The sequence below is a fragment of the Phyllostomus discolor genome, chromosome 9 (assembly GCF_004126475.2).
Source record: "Phyllostomus discolor isolate MPI-MPIP mPhyDis1 chromosome 9, mPhyDis1.pri.v3, whole genome shotgun sequence".
Classification (NCBI taxonomy): domain Eukaryota; kingdom Metazoa; phylum Chordata; class Mammalia; order Chiroptera; family Phyllostomidae; genus Phyllostomus; species Phyllostomus discolor.
Genome location: NC_040911.2, coordinates 52,733,124 through 52,753,061, shown reverse-complemented (window position 1 = coordinate 52,753,061; position 19,938 = coordinate 52,733,124). Strand labels below are relative to the sequence as shown.

Genomic DNA, 19,938 nt, shown 5'->3' with positions numbered 1-19,938 from the left:
GAGCTTTCAGCCAGCTAGATCACATGATGCTAGGACATCCCAGGTGCTCTGTTTCTAAATGAACCCATGACTCTTTCCAAAGCACCCTGACCATGTATATGACCCACCTCTGTCACTGAAATGGGTCTGAGTGGGGTCTATTAAAATACTACCCTATTTAACTACTGAGCAATAAGTTTCTATGTGCAAGGGTGTCAGAAACACAGCAAAGCCAAAAATATTGACATGCTTATGAATTTCAGTGGTCAAACAGAAGCTGGGAAGGGACTGCAGTGTCACCTGCTGCAAACATACACAGTGCAGCTCCAGAACCACTCACAGCCAGCCCTGAGAGGGAAAGCTACACCCACAGCCTCTTCTAGTAGCAGCTGCAAGGCAGAGTGGACAGTTTCTCTCCTCACAGGGCCATTAAGAACAGTGAGATGTCCACATCTCGTCCCCATTCCACACTGCTCCAGTCCGGGATTTAAAGAGTAAAGATGAAAAGAAAGCACAGCCTTTCTGAGATTATTTAAAGTTCTTTGGTGGATGGTAGGCCAGCAGGCCAAAAACCTCTTTGGGTAACTACTACTGCCATTTTCTCTAAGACTGTACAATCATTAATACCTGTAATTCATCCTAACTAATAAAAATTCATACTAGCTAATTCACAAGCTAATTAGAATTTAAAAGGGCACTATTGCCATTTATGCCAGCTCATTTAGGAGCTATTGAAATCCTTACACAAGAGGTAGGTGAAAAGGGAGAACTGAGTCTGTTTAAACTTCTAAATGCTCCCTTCAATACCCTTTGTCTTCTCCAATCCTTAAACTCAGTAGGCTAATCTCATTGGATTAGCAGCATTGACATTTCCAGCATCCTTTCCCCTCCAATTAGGCCCCCCACCAGCAAGCTGGGTCTGGACACAAATGTTCTGTCCAACCCTCAGTTACAAGCAGCAATCTTTACGCTCACACTCTGTGAGGGAACTGCCACATGAGGTCTGCTGGGGTGGGAGCGGAGGCCTTGGGTTGTGGGCAGGACGCATCCACACTGGCCTTTGCAGAGTAGTCTGAGAGCCTCATGTTCCAAACACAGGAGAAGTCCCGTAGCACCTGTTATGTGCTGGCACCACCCCAGTCTTCATCTTATTTAGTTTCTCCAGAATATTTTGGTGCCCATTTCAGCAGAGATCAGAACCCAGGTTAGTGGGCTATCTATGAGCACATGTCTCTTCTTCAACCTTTTCTCTTAACTGACCAGCAACTCTCTGAATGACCACAATGTCTGGTCCAGGGCAGTCAAGCAATAGTGTCCACTGGAAAAAATGGATTCTGAGTTGCTCAGCAGACAATGGTACTTGGGGCCTGAGCTGGGAACAAGAATCTATACTTCCTGAATGTCTTCCAACGATTTTTTCCACAAAGCAGAATCACCCTAGTTCCACTTGACCCTGAGGCTGAGTGAAATTATCTCCTTTGTCTCCAAGGAAACAAATTGGCATCCCAACTGGTCATTGTCTAGGAGCCCATCAATCATAGTAACCTTCCTTTGTATCAGCCATCTAAACTAGAAACTGTAGGTGCTAACAGGCCATCCACAGCGGCTTCATGAAGCCATATGCCACCAGATAAACAGAGAAAGAGGGCAGGACACCCAGTGACCAGGGCTCAGGACATGGGGGCAATGCATCTTATAAGAACTTGGTCCTCCTCCAAGTCCTCCTCCATTTCTCACAATAATCCAAAGAGAAGGCAAGTGTTGCCACCCCTAATTTCCAGATGAGGGAAACCGAACTTAGACTGGCCTAAGACCACCCTTACAAAATGAGAGCAAAAGCGGCAGCACAATGGGGGTCCCTGTAGTCCAGTGCCCCACCAGGGTTCTGAGAATGCTACCCGATTCCAACCAGCTGGCTGCCAGGAATCCCCAGGCCAGCCTCTCTACCACTACATTAGCCCTGCAAGCCTCCAGTGATGACCAAAAACACCCAAACAAAGAAAAAGCCTACTGCTTTTCTTATCACTTTATGCATTCTCGGTGAAATGTAATGTTGAACTTTATTTGCATGTTTTATGTCCCCACCATGACCCCAGCACAGAATGTTATAACCTTATCTCTGATTGAGATGGGACCATACTAGCACTAAGCAAATGCATGAAGGGAAGGAGACCACGAATTCAAGAGGCAAAGCCAAGGAAAATAAAAACAATGCCTCTGAAAGATATGTCATCATGTCTGCAAAAGAAAATTAACTCCAAGTGTGATAAAAGTACAACACTGTGCATCCTGTTTGGGAAGTATCTACACTCCACCAATGAAGACAAAAACCCTTCAACTGTAGGTGACACACCAAGTCCCACAGGTAACAACAGGCACAGAGCACTCAGAGGCTGTGGAATGCAGTTTAGAAGTATATTCCTGCTACTAGATCAAAGCTAACTGGTGATTTAAGAGGAAAAAAGATGAAATTGAGATTCTATGAGTAATTGTTTCCACATCTAATGAGAAATTGTGCTGTGCATAGGACTGCCCAGTTCTGCTCAGGGAGCATGTGGTGCCAGATGGAACCACTCTCTGTAGAGAGTAAACCTTACCATCCCCATAGCAACTTCATCCATGCTTCCAAAATGCTTAAAAAGACACACATCAAATTGTTTTCCACAATTTTTCAGAAACTGACTTTTTATTCCACACCCTAAGGAAATCAAAAACTGGGAGTGTTCTTGCAGTTTTTAAAAATGATCATTGTAGGAAATATGGAAAAGACAGAAAGATAGGATTTTGTATATCACCCATAGTGCTACGCTGGAGACATCTATTTTTAATGGCCTGGTACAATTCTCCCAGTCTGTTTTCTAGGTGGAGGTGTATGTGCCTGTGCCATTCAAACCAGAGATTGCTAATGGAGACAAAGACTAGTGCTCAGCCCTCGAGAAACCCCACTCAACTTGGAGTGGGCGTGTACCATCACTGGTCAGGAAAGGACTGCAAATGTGTCCTCTGGATGGGAGGCTGAAGAAAACTCTGCAAAGAGAATACCTTAACCCATCCAAGGCTGACCTTCTCATCTGCAGGCAAGGCTAGGTTGTAAAGATCTATCATATGTAGGCTGAAAAGCATTAAAATAAATTGCTGTCTTACTCACCACAATTTGGAATCTGTCTTTTTTTTTTTTTTTTTTTTTTAATCATTGTTCAAGTAGGAATCTGTCTTATTCAGGTTTTTTTCCCCCTGTCCTGGGGGGAATTTAATCCTTGTGATTCTTTAAATCCAAGGCAACAAAATGAAACTCAACAAGACTTATCTAATACATAGAATAAAAGCAGTCTGATGTCTAGAAGATGAGTCATACTTCCAGGTAAGTGTCAAGCTGTCTTCTGTGAAAAGATAGAGAAAAAGATTCACAGACCATAATTTTCTTTACTTTGAACTTTTCCTGATCCCAAGAACAAAAGAAAACAGCTTAGGAGAACCAAGGCTATAACAGAGAAAGCTTATCTAAAAAGAAAACATCCTATAATGATTTTAATAAAATCAACAAACCTGATCTTTTACAGTTTGATAAATTTGTTTGAAACATGTAAATAATATCTAATTTATAAATGATTTATTTAGCCAGCAAGTTAAATTTAGGGAGGAGAGATGGATGGCAAGAGTTGGTCTGGAAAACAATTGCTTCTCCTGGCTCCTAGTAGGTAGTTTACTTTGGGGGAAAAAAATAAATAAAATGTTAATGTAAGTGAGTAGGTGGAGATATAATGGAATTGATGTTACTGAGATGTGCCTGACTTCTGCTCATCCCTTTTACTTCTATGGCTGCACTTGAGCCTTTTCTGGGGGATGTTCCATTTGCACTACAGTCTGACCTGACCACAGGTCAGGTGACTAAGGTGAGATACCCAGTACCCACACCTGCCCTGCCCAGGCTTCAAGAAGGAAGAAGAGAAAGATGGCTCACCTTAAGCCTGGAGCCTCAAGCCCTGCACTTCCCACTCTGCCCACCATCCTCCACAGGCTATAGACCCCAGTGCTGCTGGCACTCTGTCATGCAGCTATGGTCTCTGGGCTACACACCTGCCTCCTGCACTTACTTTTCAGTGGGACAGATAACAACCAGCACTTGTGAATAGCCAGAGAAAACCAGGATAGGGTTTGGGCAGGGCCCATAGTCTGGAATGGCCTCCCTTGGAGAGACAACTGAGACCTGAATGAAGAGAGGGGACAGATGTGTGCCCCCTAGTGGGAGGTGGGAGTCCAGCAGAGCAGCTACAAAGGCCCTATAGAAAGGAGTAGAAAGGTGAGGCACTACTTCCCTGGAGATGTGGGGGAATACCAATCTACTCTGCCTGGAAGAGAAGCTGTGCAATCACTGGAGTGGCTGGGCTGAGACTAACTATGGAGTGGGAGGAGAGTAGCCAATCAGGAGACTCCACCATGAGCCTGGGGAAGGGTCACACTGAGCTACTAGTGGCAGTGATGTGACAAGTGACCAGATATGGGGCAGACTTTGAATACAGAACAAACAGGATTTGTTCTGAGATGGACTATGAAAACAAAGAGTCAAGGAGAGCTCCAAGATATGTGGCCTGAACCACTGGGCAGGCAGGAATGCTGTTACTGAGATAGGACAGTGAGGGAAGCAAGGGTGGAGGGGAGGGGTCAGGTGGGGGAAAACAAAGGGACAGTACAGGGACAGGTATGGGGGGACCCGAAGATGCCCACTGAACAGTGGAGATGCCCATTATGCTGGTAGATAGTTTGGAGTTCAGACCTCAGAAGCAAGATCCTCTATGTAAATATATAACCAATTTCAATACATGCAATGGAATTCTGCCTCTAAGCTTTCCTCTAAGCTGCCTCTAAGATGTGTATAAGGTTCCTGGTTCACTGACAGACCCCATTGAAGGCCAATTCTGAGACCAACCATTCTGCTTCAGCCGCTTTACTTGACAGGCCCCCTCAGAGGTAGGGAGACCAAGTACCCAAATGTGTCTCACTTAAAGAAAGTTGTCAATAAAACTACACCAGAGACTAAGACAAACGTATTTCAAACAAGAGGGTGCTCAGTTCTTTAGCCAGCTCTCAAAATCAGCCATCAGATTCATTGTTGGGCTCTGCTAGCCGTTCCCCTCTGTTAACTCTAAGAACAAGCCAGAAGGGCCTGCTGACATCTTGCTATCTTCTCTCCAGAGTGAACAAGCCAATGAAGTTAACAGATCATGGTTAGCACTCTTATCCAACAGCAGAGAGTTGGATATATCAGTTGGAACAAGCCAGAAGCCAGATCAGTTGGAACAAGATCCAACAGCAGAGGGTTGGATATATATATCAAATATATCAGTATATTTGAACTGATACAGAAGACAAGTTCACTTTCTAACCATGGGAAGAGCACATCTTATTAGCACTGTACTTCAGGGCAGATGCCTTTCTCAGAGGTGGGGCCATGTTCATACAAGCTCTACACCTAACTAACTGCTGCAATTACAGTAAGTATTAAGTCCTTATTGATCATGCAAAATAATGACCCAAACAGATCAGAAAGCACTTCATTTGCTACCTAAACTACTAAATGATACCTATGTCCTTGTTAGTGTCCAAACCAGGAAAAGCCAGCAGACTCCCCAGCCTCTGTCACTATCATCAGCTTAGGATGCAGAGGTTGGTTTCCTGCCCTTGGACTAGGGGTTTCCATACACAGTTTTGGTGAGAGGGGCTCAGGTAAAGCAATTCTGAGGTCTATGGAGAAGAAAGCTGAAAACTGCAGAGCAAGTGTGGCAGCAGTGCAAATGACTTCCACTTGGAATGAAGGGGTCAGAACACTTGGCACCCACAATGAGGAGACAACTGAGCACAAGAGTGAAAAGCTGAGCAGGGAATAAAAAGGAGCCACTAGAGGCTAGGTAGCCACCTGGCAAGGTGGCTAGAAAACCACCAGATGCTGAGGCCACAGGGCAGTATTGTGTAACCCCACTAGGAATGAAACTATTATGCTACAAGGGGGGAGATAGAACTTGCGGTAACTTGCACCCACAGGTGAGCGAACTGATATCATGGCAGAAGTCAAACCCAGCTTTAGAAAAAAAATAGCACAGGCCCCAAGTACACAGGAGCCACAGCAGGCTGGAGGAGGGGGCACTGGAGCATCCACCCTCCACTACAACAGGCAATACTCTAACTTTGCCAATTCTAAAACAGTTTTCTTAATTGTCACAAGAACTCATCTGCAAACCAACCTTTAATAACAAAAAGAGATGAAAGCAGGCTCCACATCCATCCCAGCCAGCCCTCACACTTCATTGACATATCCATTCTTCGCAAGCTTCCCAGGAAAGGACTGCACAGTTTGGCTAAAACATCATGGTATAAAAGTAAACTACTTGATAAAATCAAGTAATTTGATTTTTAATGCTTTATCCTAATGTCTCAAAATTATGTTGACTGCGTGCCTGGTCAGCCAACAAGCTACAAAGCCTTGCTCCCAGCAATATCCAGAAAATATCCTGCAATTTGGCATGGACAACAGGGTATCTCTTTCCAATTAGGTTCTGCACATTAAACTCTGACCTGAATTTCACATTCAGCTGATAGCCACATTAGAAAAGAATAAGGAAAAAAAAATCCATCAATTATACTTCTATGTATATTTCATCAATTAGCTATTGTCTGTGAAGAACTTCAAAAAGTTTTGCAAATAGAAGGCATTATTATGACTATGTGAAAGTGATAAACCTGGCTTCCTGGGGTGAAGTGCATGGAGTATAAAATTTAAGCATTTTGTGAAATGTGAACAAATATTGAATATTAAAGAACTGCAGTCAAGACAGAGTCTCGGTGCAATTACATAGGAAAATAGAAGGTAGGTGCCCCAACAGGCTTGTTTTTCTTAACTGTCCCTGGCTGTTGATTTGGTTTTCAGCAAAGATGGGACGAGCAGAACAAGTCTTGCCCACTCTGATCCAAGGCCATGATGCCAAAAAAAAAAACCAATAATCACAATAACCACAGCTAACATTTATTCAGCTCTAACCATGACAGTGCCTCCAATACACTATTGTTCACCAAACACACCTCTGCATTCCCCCACACCTTTATTCACACTTTTTCAGCAAGGCCTTCCCTTCCAGTCTCTACCCACCTATCATCCAAGACACTTGTCAACTGCCATTTTCCCCCCACAAATCCTGTCCTGAACCCTCTCGCCCTTCCACATATGCCCAGTGAGAGCCCCCTTCCTCCAACACCATCAAGCACTGAGCTCCCTCCTACCCCACCTGCCTGCTGCCTCAGGGACTATCACAGATATGTGTCTGACACTCAAAACACTGGGTAGGAAGTACATTCTGTGAAGGCAGAAGAACAACCTGTCTTTACTTACCCCTGCAGCCCCCACAGCCCCCTCGACATATTAATTAAACTTCACCATTCTTATAGATGGGCGTGGCTCCTAAAACTGTGCCCCTGCTCAGAACATGAATAAATAATCTCAACTTCTTGATAGTTTTTCTGTGGGTTAATAAAGCAGTCCTATTAGCATTTTATATTACCTAAACCAGAGCATCAAATCCCTCCCTACAACTGTGTCATAGTTTACCCTAACCAGGCCCCAACAACCTGTGAACTCAGAAAAAGGAGCCTGAAAGTCAGGGCAACAAAGTGGCAAAACATGGCATATGGATTTTGGGTTGGTGGCACTTAAACACTAACAAATAATTCAGGATTTTCTTCACCATGCTCATCCCTTGGCTAGGTGCAGTTAGAGTTCTAAATTTCAGGAACTATATACATCCTTTAGACCTATGAAATAATCAGCTTCCTCCTCACCCTTAGGGCTGCTCCCTTTGACCCCCTTCTGAACATGTGTTCCCACTGCCCACCAGTGGTTCCCAATTTTTTTAAGCATATACTCCTATGAGCAAAAAGTGTGAGCAGATATACATAGGTTGTATATATTTATGTATTTAAAATTATATATATGTATTTCAGTAATGGTGCAGTATACACATTATACACAGAAGTTTAAAGTTCTAGAATTTGTCTTCCAGACCCCAGTGCACACAGCTCTCTGGAAGTCACTGACAGAGAACACTCTCTTTCTGCTTGTCCACCTGGCAAATCTCTCCCTGTTGTCTCCCTTGATTGACCAGAGTAGATAAAGAAGTCTTCCCAGCTCCCCAGGCCTTTAGACCTCCCCATTGAGGCCATCACCCCATGCAGCAACTGTGTGGGGACAGCACCAGTTGTTTGGACATCAGCACTCCATCAGAGTGTAGAGCTGAGGAAAAGGGAAGGGAGGAAATGAGGGAAGCAATCAGAGCTAACTGCCCTTTAGGCCCAGTAGTCTCACTCTCCCTACACAAAGCCTTTCCTGACTAACAGTTTAAATGGTGCTCCCCAGATTTTAACCAGAGACTTCATTATAAACTGCCTGCTCTTATTTTCTGGCTGCTTCCTGTACACATGGTTTATCTTCTTGAGTCTCCAAGTTCCCTCAGAACAGGAGCTGTGTCTCCACACCACAAAGCTGGAAAGGTGCTTCATAAATACTTATTTGACTTATAATAGATGCCTTTTATTGAGCATTCACTATGGCAGTTCACTGGACCTCTCTCAGCTGGTGTGCATACATATTATCTTATTTAATCCTCTTCAAAACCTAAGAGGTAGGCAAATAGTTGTTTTGGAGAAGGGCAAACTGACCTTCTGAAGTCAAACACCCTCCCAGAAATATGGCTGGACAAGAACTCAGAAGACACAATGAGGAGCAGCAGGCGGTAGGTAGGGACCCTTATGACAAAACCTTCCTCAAAACCAGAGAGAACACATCTGCTGGTATCCTTCCACTGTAGACAACAAGTTGCTGCAGGCGGCTGCCTCCCAGGCCAGAAGCTTCTTTGGGTAGGTCCAGTGGAGACAGCCTGCTCCACGGTAGATGCCAGAATGGGAGCCATTTCCTTAGGTATATACCAAATGTGCCCTGATTTTTAAAATCCAATATATAAACCAGGTTATAACAGTAAAAAAGGAAGGATTCACATTACAAAGTAATGCAGTAAGAGTTCCATTAATAACAAATGTTCCCATTCCATTTAATGTCCAACTTTATTTATCAAAAAACAAATATCACAATTTCTCTATACTAAATTTACTACATAAATTATATACTTATAACTATAATGGATACAATAGCTGTTTATTATTTTTATATTACTCTTCAGATGAAAAAAACTTAATCCCAGGACCTCTAGTTTAGAAGTAAAAGATTTTGAATCTTATATTTAAACACTAATAATAATAAAAATTAAGTTCTGTAAGGATGCAATATTTATCTTAATAGGAGAGAAATGAACATTCAGTCAAGTCATTCAACTCCAAACATTACCTCCACCCTCGAAATCATACATGCATTATGTCCCAAAAGGCCTTCTTTCCCTACTAGAAAAGCATTCTGGCATTTATTATATCATCCCACTGAAGGAGCAAGCCAAATCTAGCAAGGTCAAATTAAACATAAATCTGTCAGCCCTGCACACACCAGCCAACAGCAAACAAGGGGAAAGGACACAAAGTATATTTTTTAATCACCCAAAGTGCACTGAGCATATGTTCCAGAAACCTATTCCATAACATCATTAGCATGTAACTCCCCTGGGAACCTCCTACCCAACACAACAAGAGACCCTGTACTGGCTGCTCCCATGAAGACACTGCCCAACCCCTACTGGTCAGACCACCTGCATGGCCACCAGCCAGCTCTCCCACCCACTGCTGATCCTCTACACACTCCATCTCCATATCCTTGGCACCACTGTCACGGCCAGCCATGGAGAAGGTGGGTTTGCACCTGGAATTCAGTGTGTCATAGACGTATAGCCAGGAGGGGAAGGTGTGGGCCAAGGGACAACTGCCCAAGCAGAGCTCCCCACCATCTGTGTCTAGAGTTCAGGGACTCACTCACCTGAGCACAGAGGAGAAAACAGTGCCCACCAGGGTCCCAGGGCCCCTGCACACTGCTCACCGGGCCATTCTGCAGATGGTACACACTCCTAGCACGCAACCCAGAGCACCCACACCGCTGAACAAATGGGTGGTGAAGCTGCATTTGAATAGAACAAGCTAATAAGGACTAGCCCCAAAGATATGGGTATTATGTCTTGCTCCCTCCAACCAGCATTGTAAATGGACTCCCTTCCAACCAGTCCCAGCCTTTCAACTGAAAAGGCTGCCTGTGAAGAACACAAAACTGACATAGCTTTAGATAATGGCAACCTAGTAAGGTGAATTTTCCTTTCTCTCAAGCTTCAGAAGCAACTGGCTAAGGAGGTCAGACACTGCTAATAGCTGTATGCAACTATAAAAGGGCTCAGGCCTTGGCTGGAACCAGAAAACTGCCAAATTTGTAGAGGGGAAAGCAAAGTACAGGCAGCAAAGGGCACCAACATTGTGTTGAACATCAGCCAACCATTAAGTGGAACAATAGAAGAATGAATTTAATGTCACCATCCTTGGGTACAAGGCTAGAACAAGTTTAGCTTTAAAAAGTGGACACTCAAAATGGAGAGAAGTGAATGAACAAGATGTACACAGGTCTTTAAGCAGCTGCTGCTGAATCTACTCCCTCTCCTGGCCCTATTCCTCCATAAATACCCCTATGAGGGTTAGGATAGTGGGAAAAGACCTGGTGCAGTCTTTGGCCATAAAATCCTGTAATTTTATTTAAAAATATATAATTAGACTGCTTTGTGTCCTTAACCTACCTGAGTAGAATTAATTTAAATTTAAAATACCACAAAGGTCTTATCCCTTCTGAGATTATTATCACATCACTTCATTTGCCCGTAACAAAGATGTAGCAAACAGCAAAACTCTTTTCACCTATGACCCAGATGATATAAACTCAGATTTTCATATCAAAAAAATGGGAAGGAAAATTTAAACATCATACCATTTTACTGCCAAATCTGCAAAGGTTTATTTTCATAATAATACACAGCATTGGTGAGGCTGCAGTCATCCTCATGTATGTAGTATAAAGTGCACCATTCTTTGTTTAAAAAAAAACAATCTGGTAATACTTTTGGAGAAATCTCTAAAAGTTCTTAGACCCACCAACTTCCCTCTTGGGAATATATCTAAAGGGTGTCACCAAAACATTTAATGTAGTATTATTTATAATAGAGAAAACTGATAACAGCTTCAATGTTCTGAAACAGGTTTCTGAAAATAACAATATAACTATAGGATAAGATATTATAGTCATCAGAAGTTATGTGCTTGGAGAATATTTAAGTTACATGAAAAGAATTTTAGGACAAAATGCTAAGTTTTAAAAAAGTATGTAACTTCTTTATATGATTTTATAATTAAGCAATAAATACACCTGGAAAGAACCTACTAAACTGTTAACAGGGGTCATCTCTAAAGGCAGTGAACCGTAGGTAATTTCAGTAATTTTATTTTCTTCTTTGTTTTGTATTTTTCTAATAGTCTCCAATAAGTATATAATCAGGAAAAAGAGGATTTCAGAGACAAATTGGTGACACGGGGTTCAGCCAGGCCTAAAAGACTCCACGGAATAAAAAGTCAGGTTTGGATAGAGAGGGCAAAGCACTGGACTAGCAGCATATACAGGGGCCCTCACATCTATCCCTGACTGGTTGTATTCACACCTGCTCTACAGAAGGTATGGGAGTAGCCACTCCAAGACAGACTTCATCTTGGGTGCTGAAAACTAAGATGCAGCCTGGCACATGCCACATAAAAATGTGGATAGTCAGTAATGTGGAGATGGGAAGGACAGAGCAGAGACCAGAACAGGAACTTCCAGAGGCCTGCCTCATCTCAACTACAAAGAGGAGAGCACTAGTCCAAACCCATCCCAGGGGACTGTAAGGATCAAATGTGACAAAGGTTCAGTAATAGATATTTATACAAAAAACAGCACCATCCCAGCCACCTGGAGGAACTCAGAGGCTATGAAAGGTTCCACCTGGTTCCAGCCCTTGCCACCATGGGAAGAAGGTCTGTAAAGAGCTGAAAAGCTGCCCTGCCAGACCCAAATAAATTTTCATTTCCTAGGAACTAACTTTTAAGTTCCATAATCTCAAACACTCAGGTTTGTCCAAAATGGACAAATAACATTTCACGAGAAGTACATGTTGATATGTGTGGTCGATTAATCTATGCCTCCCATGGGGCAAAACAGAAAATCTTAGACAATTATTTTGTCATGTTTTTTCCAAATGTGAGAAGCAAAAGGAAACAAAAAAACGGTAGTTTTCAAGTACTGGGACAAGCTGGATCCTTCTGAGTGAACAGACAACTGGGGACGGCCTTGTCCATTCCAGACCCACCCACAGAGCCATAAGCCTGGATTCACCAACCAGAAAATAGGTCTTGATGCTCTTACACCCAAGAAGACTAACAGAAGTGGTTTGCAAGGAACCTGGGAAGACTAACAGAAGTGGTTTGCTACAGAATGCTACCTCTCTTTCAAGAAACTGGAAGTTCACTGTGGCAAAACAAAGCCACCAAGGGCCAATTATCAAAACTGAAGCTCTTACCACAGACAAAATAGGCACAGAAAGCAGAAGTTAGAAGTAAGAATGGGGAAGGGAAATAAGGGGAATATAAATCAGAGCCACAGCCAAGACAGGAAGAAGGAAGGAGCTTGCTGGCTGGATAGAGTCACTGGGAACTGTATAGGGACAAAGAGAAATGGCACTGTCCCCCTCCACCCAGCTGGTACATGGTCCCTGAGGAAGAACTTCTGATCTGGGCCCTGCCTCAGGCAACTTCAGAGCCAAAACCTAGACCCCAGGAAGAGAGTCCTTGAGCCAGGTCAGACTCTACCCTTTCTTTACAAGAGGTGTGACTCTGGGCAATTTCAGGGCTTTTTGTTGCCTTCCATCAAACTGGAAATAGTAGCTAAATCATAAGGCTGCTGAGAGGATTAAAATCCGTTAATATACGTGCAGCCCAAAGAACAGCCTGGCACATAGTCAGTGACGCGAAAGTGTTTGGAACCACTGCTAGTATTGCCCTGGTGGAGGGTGACAAGCCAGAGGTCCAGGAGCCCTTCTGAAAGCAGCCTAGATTCAAGCTGCCTTCTAGAAACAGTGAGATTTTACAATGGAAATTCCCTTCCCAATTTGTGAGGCCAACAACAATGAAAATAATCTCTGGCCATGCCTCTGGAGAATGGTGGCCCCCACACAGAAACCAACAAGGCATGACCATTCTGCAAACCCCAGAAGCAAGGAATCCACACACTTGTATAGAAGGTCCTTGCCACACCTCTCATGGAAGGATGGCTGACAAGGACGGTATGGGAAGGATCATTTTTGTAAACTGGAGAGAACACTCTTACTTTGAAAGGAAATTCCAAATCCATTTAGGCAGCATGTGGATGAGGACACACAGATATTGCTCACACCCACCAAATTCCTGATTTTAACATCACTGGAGTAGTCCAGGCCCTGCATCCTGTCTGCAAAGAGAAGAGCAAATCATTGGCAAGGGCCCAGTTTAGGAGGTGGCTTTGTAATATGAGCAGTGTGTCCGCTAACAACTAGAGCAAGACCATTAAGTTCATTACACCTGTCACTCTGCCAGCTGACTATCCAAATCGCTAGAGATGAAAGTACACTATGCCCAAGGAGTGCCACCCAGCCCCCTCCCAAGGCAGTACCACACTTACACAATATGTTCTCAATGCCTGCACCTGCAAAAAGAATGCAACCGTAAACAGTTTGAAACTTGGATCTGAGAAATCTTAGGGCCTGAGCAGGTCCATATAAGAACAAAGTTTAGTTTCTTGGAGCAGTCCCTGAGAGGAAGAGTAGGTGCAGGGTCCCCTCAAGAGGAAGAAGGCGGGGTCTGAGAAGGGGGTGGGGCAAGGCAAAGGGGGCAAAGTCACCTGCAAAACTAAGGACACAGAGCTGCTACTCGGATTCTGCTGCCCTGAAGCACTGCCAAAATAAAAGTGAGAGACACACCCTTTTTGTGTCACAGAGCTGTAGGCAATAGGCAGAGGTCTTCCCTGCAGCTGCACAGCCAACAGGCTCCCTGTGTGCGCTCCACCGGCCACAGGCTGCAGAGTGGGTTTGCAGTGCAAGTGTGTTGCAGACAGTGGTAATTTATTTATCCCTGTCATGTAACATTAGCAATCTGTCTGGAGCTTGGCAGGAACCAACTTGCACTGTCATATAAACTGTCTGACAAACTCAAAGTTTCATAAATGCTTCTCTTTTCCAGCAGACAAGAAAGCATCATTTTAAAAAAGTTATCTCCTTTTCTATTCCTTTTTCTTTCTTCCTCATAAAAAAAGGGAAAGAAAAGAAAGAAAACCAACAACAAAAGAACCCAGAAAAACAGAAATGATCTCTCAGCAGGATTCTTAACCTTGAAAGTCTCAAACATTTTTCCAATGCCAAGTAAATGAGTAAATAAATGGATGGGGGAGGGGGTATGATGGGGGTTAGTCATACAGGGGGTACAAAGCAAATCTGAAAAACAAAGTACAGTCATTAAAAATTAATAAAGGGTGTGGACATCACCTCCCCACCCCCTTCTGCTCATGGGGATTTGAGCCAGACATTCTGCATCCTCATTAAGTGGTGTCTGGCAGGCTGCCGGAGTTTTAGTGGGTTCTGGGAATGCCAATATATTAACCAGAGGACTTTTTGCATACCCTTTAGAGTTTTTATTCTAGAAAAGTCAACCATTTGGCACTGTATTTCCTTATTTTTGTCCAGGAAAGCTCTCAGCTGCCAATCAAGGGAGAAATTATAGCTATGTTCTTGGTAATTTCTAAGACTTATCTGGAAAACAAGGCTGGTGGAAAGAAAAGTCCTCACAAAACCAGCTGAAAAGGCCAAAGTACAATTTTTAGTGGGAATTCAAAGAAAAGCAATCCATACTTAAATCACATGGATATGACAACACAGACATTATTTTTCAAGTCCTCCTATGGTAGAGAAAAAAACAATTTTAACTGGAAATATAAACCCAATATTCTATATCAATTTAATATATAGTATAAGTGTTTGCCTGTTTCCTTTAGCTATTAACAATGAGGCAAATAATGACACACAAAAAAATCTCCCTAAAAACTGGCACTGAGGTCATATGACCTAAATTTTCAAACAGTAGACAGAAAAGCTTTACATTCCTATTTTCAAATTTAAGGTTCACCTTCCATGCATTTATAATATAGGTCAAGGTATAATTCTAGACTAACAAATGCCATGCAGGCAGAAAGTCACTTTGAAAGTCATTTTGGCTTCCAGGTGAGTTTTCTGGGACCTTAAAAAAAGGAAGGAAGGAATGGAAGGAGGAAGGGAGGAAAAGGAAGAAGGGAGAAAAGAGCAATGTGGGACTACATAGCTATTTTGCCACTGTTCATATTTAATGGCCTAATAGTATCTATATAAAGTATATTAAATATTTCTAAAAATTTTCCAGGTTAACATGGAATGATCTATTGCTCCTTGACTTTTCTTTCTTTTCTATTAACTGTCATCCAGAAAGGACAGATACATCGTAGAGATTCCATAAACCTAGATTCAGAAGAAAAATGAAAAGAAACATGGCAAGGGCTACCAGAAAGGTCCAACCAGTCACAGTTGCAAGTGTCCCTGCCCTGAGTCCTGAGAGTGCTTGGGTTTTACATGGTGACACAGAGCAACCACCCCAGCCCAGTCCATGGGGTGACTAAATGCTGGACTGACTACATGCTGGGTGAGTACAAAAGGATCCAGACAGAGCTTAATGGTCTCTACTTAACAGCAGGCCAAAAACTACCTTCAGAGAACAAAAGTCATTCTCACTCTCTATATTCCTCTGTCCGGCTGGGAGTTGCCCCTCCAGAGACCCAGATAAAAAAACAGACAGCATCCTATTAGCCACAAGGCTGCCCTGACAGGCTGCTAAATTAACCAAAACCATAGCACAGTCCCAAATTGTAAACGCCTCTGCAGATGGGTCCTTGCTCTCAGTGCATCAGGCAAAAATACTATTCTTAGAACACTGTCAGCAGTTGGGGCAGGGGAGAGAAATATTTGTGTGAGTATGTATGTATATTCGGGGGAGTGGACTCTGAATCCAACAAATTGGTACAAAATCCCTTAAAAAGCAGTTGGCATTGTCTGGGTTCCTCTGCAGAATTGTGGTCATGCAAGCCAAGCCCCTAAGAGAATTCAGAGACAGCCTGAAAATCCTACTGGGAATAGTCTTCTCCATCATAAATATAAACCTACACACAAACTAGAACTGTGGCCAATGAGGAGAAATTCTTCCAAGGGCAACAGCAGAATATTAGAAAATTAGCAGCACATTTTAAAACAAGGGATAGATGTAGTTACAACTCCATTATAACAAATAATCCCTTACTGACATTTACAGTCTGGCACCTAATTCCTAACAGTGTGTTCAAATGTCAATAGTAACATGAAGCTCTCAAAAGAATTAAGCATTCAAAAATCATGAAGAATATACCCCCTGCTTTGTAAGGACCATCAAATGGCATTCACGGGTTGATAGGAAACAAAATATTAAAATTCAATAAATGTACATGGATAAATATTCTGATCTCATCTGTCAATGTAATATATCAAATTTGACATTATGATCCTTTACTGAATATAAAGAATATGTTTTGAGAGAATTCTGCAGAGTACAAAGGCAGATGTACTGATGACAATAAATTCAATACAAATAGTAGAAAGACTAAATACTTATGTGCAAAATGCAGAAACATGACTTGATGCAATGGCAGCTTCTCAGTGCAGACTCTACCAAATCTTTCCCATAATTTGATCCTCAGACCTGAAGCTCCAGGGGAGATACAAATGGGACAATACCTTTCTTGGCTAGCTAAACAAGAGGAAAGGACCATTTTAAAGGGACATTTCCCAACCCTAGTCCCTAGGGAAGGCACCAACCTCCACGCCAGCCAAAGCCCATATATTTTAAGAACCAAGGCTGTTCACCATCTCTACCCACCTTCACTGCCAAGAACTTATTAACAGCAGTTCTGACTCAACCCACTATACAGTTAATCTCACCTCACATACCACAATGTCCAGCACACAGTAGGTCATCAATAAATATCAGAATCATAAATAACATTGAAAGCAGCACTAAACTATAAGTGAAGGGGTCCAGGGACAAGTTGCCAAAATAGTAAGAAATAAAGAGAAGGGAATAGATGGGACACAGGAAGAAAAAAGAAGCAAATCAAAATTATCCAATTCTAGCTCATTACAAGACTAAGAAAAATTAAAAGTAAGCTAGTTATGTGACCATTGCCACTCAGCAATCATTCCTATGCCTGGGTAGGAGGAGCGAGGAAGCCCTACGTGCTTGAAAGAGTTTTTCACAGTCCAGACAGCAGCACGATGCCCTATAGCAAACCCGGGAAACAGGGCACTAGCCCATGTGCAATCTCCAGGTGCCACCCACGGACCACACGTCCCTGTCGTCCTCCCCCAAATCTCTGCCTGGTTAGGAAGCTGCTTCTTTTTCCAATTAAAAAAAAAAAAGTTTAAAAACAAGCAAATGCCCCCAATAGCAAATTCACCTGAACAGAGCCCACTGTCTTCCAGCAGTGTACTTATAGGGTACCCTCCCAACCCCACCCTGGGCGGCCCAAGGAGCAGGGGTCCCGTGGAAGCCTCACCGCTGTGCTGGCTGTACCCACAACAAAGGCAAGTGTGGGACCCGGGCTAGATGATCATCGCTTCCTGTTTATTCCACCGTGAGGGTCAAAGAGAAATTCAACACACGTTTGCTTCCTCTAGAGCTCGAAGAGCCTAAGTGTAACAGCAGCCACGGGGAGACAATCGACTTCCCAGCCAATGTTGGGAGCTCCAGGCGGCCCGCGACCGACGTCAACGCACGCGGGGAATCGGGGCTGCCGGGTGAAGCAGATCCTAGGGTTGTCAGGGGGCGAGGGTGGGGGTGCTGCGGGAAGCCAAGCTGCAAGACGCAGGGTCCTCTGTACTGCCCGCTTCCGCCCGTTTCCTTTCCGCAAACTCCCCTGCAAGGTCCAGTACAATCTGCCCAATTTCCTCTTACCTCCTGTCCCCCGACCGAGAGGCCCAAGGGAGTCAAGACCTTGGTTTGAGAGGCCACCCCCACGCTCATCCCAGCCTCTCGGAGATGCAGAATTAAGTCCCTCAGTAGCAGGATGACCCGAGTTGGGGCACGAGGAAATAGAAAAAGGGGTGGGGGCAGGCAGTGTACCTCCATCAAAGCACACCCGCAAAGGCGGCGGAGTAGCCCTCCCATCACAGGCACTCCCACTCGCAGTGCCCACTGGAGACACTGTCTCACAGACCTCCGGCACTCTTCTCTGAGGCAGTCGCCGACGCGCAGGCTTGTGAACTTCCAATACCCGAAGCGTCCTGTCCCAGCGTCTGCCACCACCCTGTGCCCCGCCCCCTCCCTGCTCCTCGGTGCAGTGCTGAACTTGAGCCAGACACTGCTACTACATCAGTCGCCTGGGGTCCCCACTCACCTGCTGCCACCCTTCCAGAGCAGAGGCTAGAGACGGCCCGCAGTGTGGCTCCTGGGCCACAGGCCCTGCCAAATGCTTGGGAGGGGCACTGGGTGCAGGGCTGCCACAACGGGGGGGGGGGGGGGGGGGGGGCGCGGCGCCCTGGGTCTCTTTAAGAGCCAAGAGCTTACACCCGGGCCTCCCCTGGGTTCCTCGCCCCCCCTTTCACTTTCCTGGTGACTCGCAGCTGTCTGGCAGCAGCGAGGGCGCCCTCCCCGGCTCGCAGGGGAACCCCGGCTGGCTTCGGTGGCAGCGTGCCGGACGGGCAGGGCCAGACGCTCTCACCCTCTCTGTCGCGCCGGGCCCAGCTCGGCCGTAGCCTCCCGGCAGAGCGTAGAAGAGAGGACAGTGCTACAGCTGGCAGAGGGATCCGACCAGCCTCCAGCTGCCAGAGGGGGGAGTCTTCCGCCCCCCACCGCCGCCGCTGCTGCCGCGGCTACGGCTGCTGCTGCTGCTGCTGCTGCTGCTACTGCCACCGCCGTCTGTCTCCTGCCTTGACTGTGCTGGAGGAGGCTGTGTCTGTCTCCAACTCCTCGTCTCTCCTCCCTCCCCATCCCCCTCGGCGGTGGGGACCCGGCGTGCGGCCAGGCTGCCGGGCCGGGCTGCTGGAGAGCGTGGGCCAACCCCGACCCCCGCACACAGGCCGAACTGACCTCTACAGGTTGTAGTCACTGAGCTGGGAATGTGCGGGTATGTGGGCGCCAAGGCCGCGGGACCCTAGCACTTTGCAGGCCAACCCGCTGAGCACACGGCAGTGGGCTCCAGCCTCTCTGGGTGCGCCCACCACCGGGCAGACGAGGAACTCCAAGTGCGGAGAGATTGCAGGCTGTGGTGCCGGGAAGAGCCGGCTAGCAGTTGCGGGCTAGGGACTGTCTGGAGACAGCGGCCTGCGAGTTCAGTGCACCTGCCTGAAGACGCACAGTAGAGCTTAGGGTGGGACGGGTGAATCCTTTGTGAGCCAGGCCCTCAGGGTTCCTCCTGACCCCACGGAGTCACCCCTTTAGAATCCCCTGCCTTTATAAGGGAAATGACTTAAGATTAGAGGTTCACTTGAATTCTTCCTGCTACCACTCTTCCTTCTTGAAGGACCAACATCTCTCCTCTTCTGAAGGCCGTTTAGGATTCAAACTCCACTTAAGCACAGTCAGCACACATTTTTGTCCTCCAGAAGTACTAGCACTGACATCAGCCAACCTAACAATGTTTGATAGGGGTTTGGTCACTGTCATAGCATATGAGCATTTTAACCCAATTTTATTACAGTCACCAAAATTAGACAATTCCCCTCTGCCAAAATAGACTAAGGGTTTCAGGCAGGGTCTAATAGAAGTGCAGCTAATTAAAGAGGTAACAATTTCAACCTGCGCCCACCCCCCACAAAAGCTGACCACCTCATC

The 19,938-nt window shown here is 45.0% G+C and overlaps 1 protein-coding gene across 6 annotated transcripts in view; it reads right to left on the bottom strand.

Annotated features, from left to right (window-relative positions):
* Nucleotides 1-18,959, bottom strand: part of LDLRAD4 (low density lipoprotein receptor class A domain containing 4) — a 621,642-nt gene extending 602,683 nt beyond the window's left edge. For 3 of the 6 annotated variants that reach the window (XR_004899295.1, XM_036009354.1, XM_036009359.1), the window contains exon 1: nt 18,503-18,959. The gene's annotated coding sequence lies outside the window, so the exon portion shown is untranslated. Of the gene's footprint in view, nt 1-13,351; nt 14,301-17,662; nt 18,320-18,502 lie in introns of those variants that run through there. The other 3 variants (XR_004899296.1, XM_036009355.1, XM_036009358.1) reach the window with 3 other exon arrangements.
* Between the last annotated feature and the right edge of the window lie 979 nt (nt 18,960-19,938).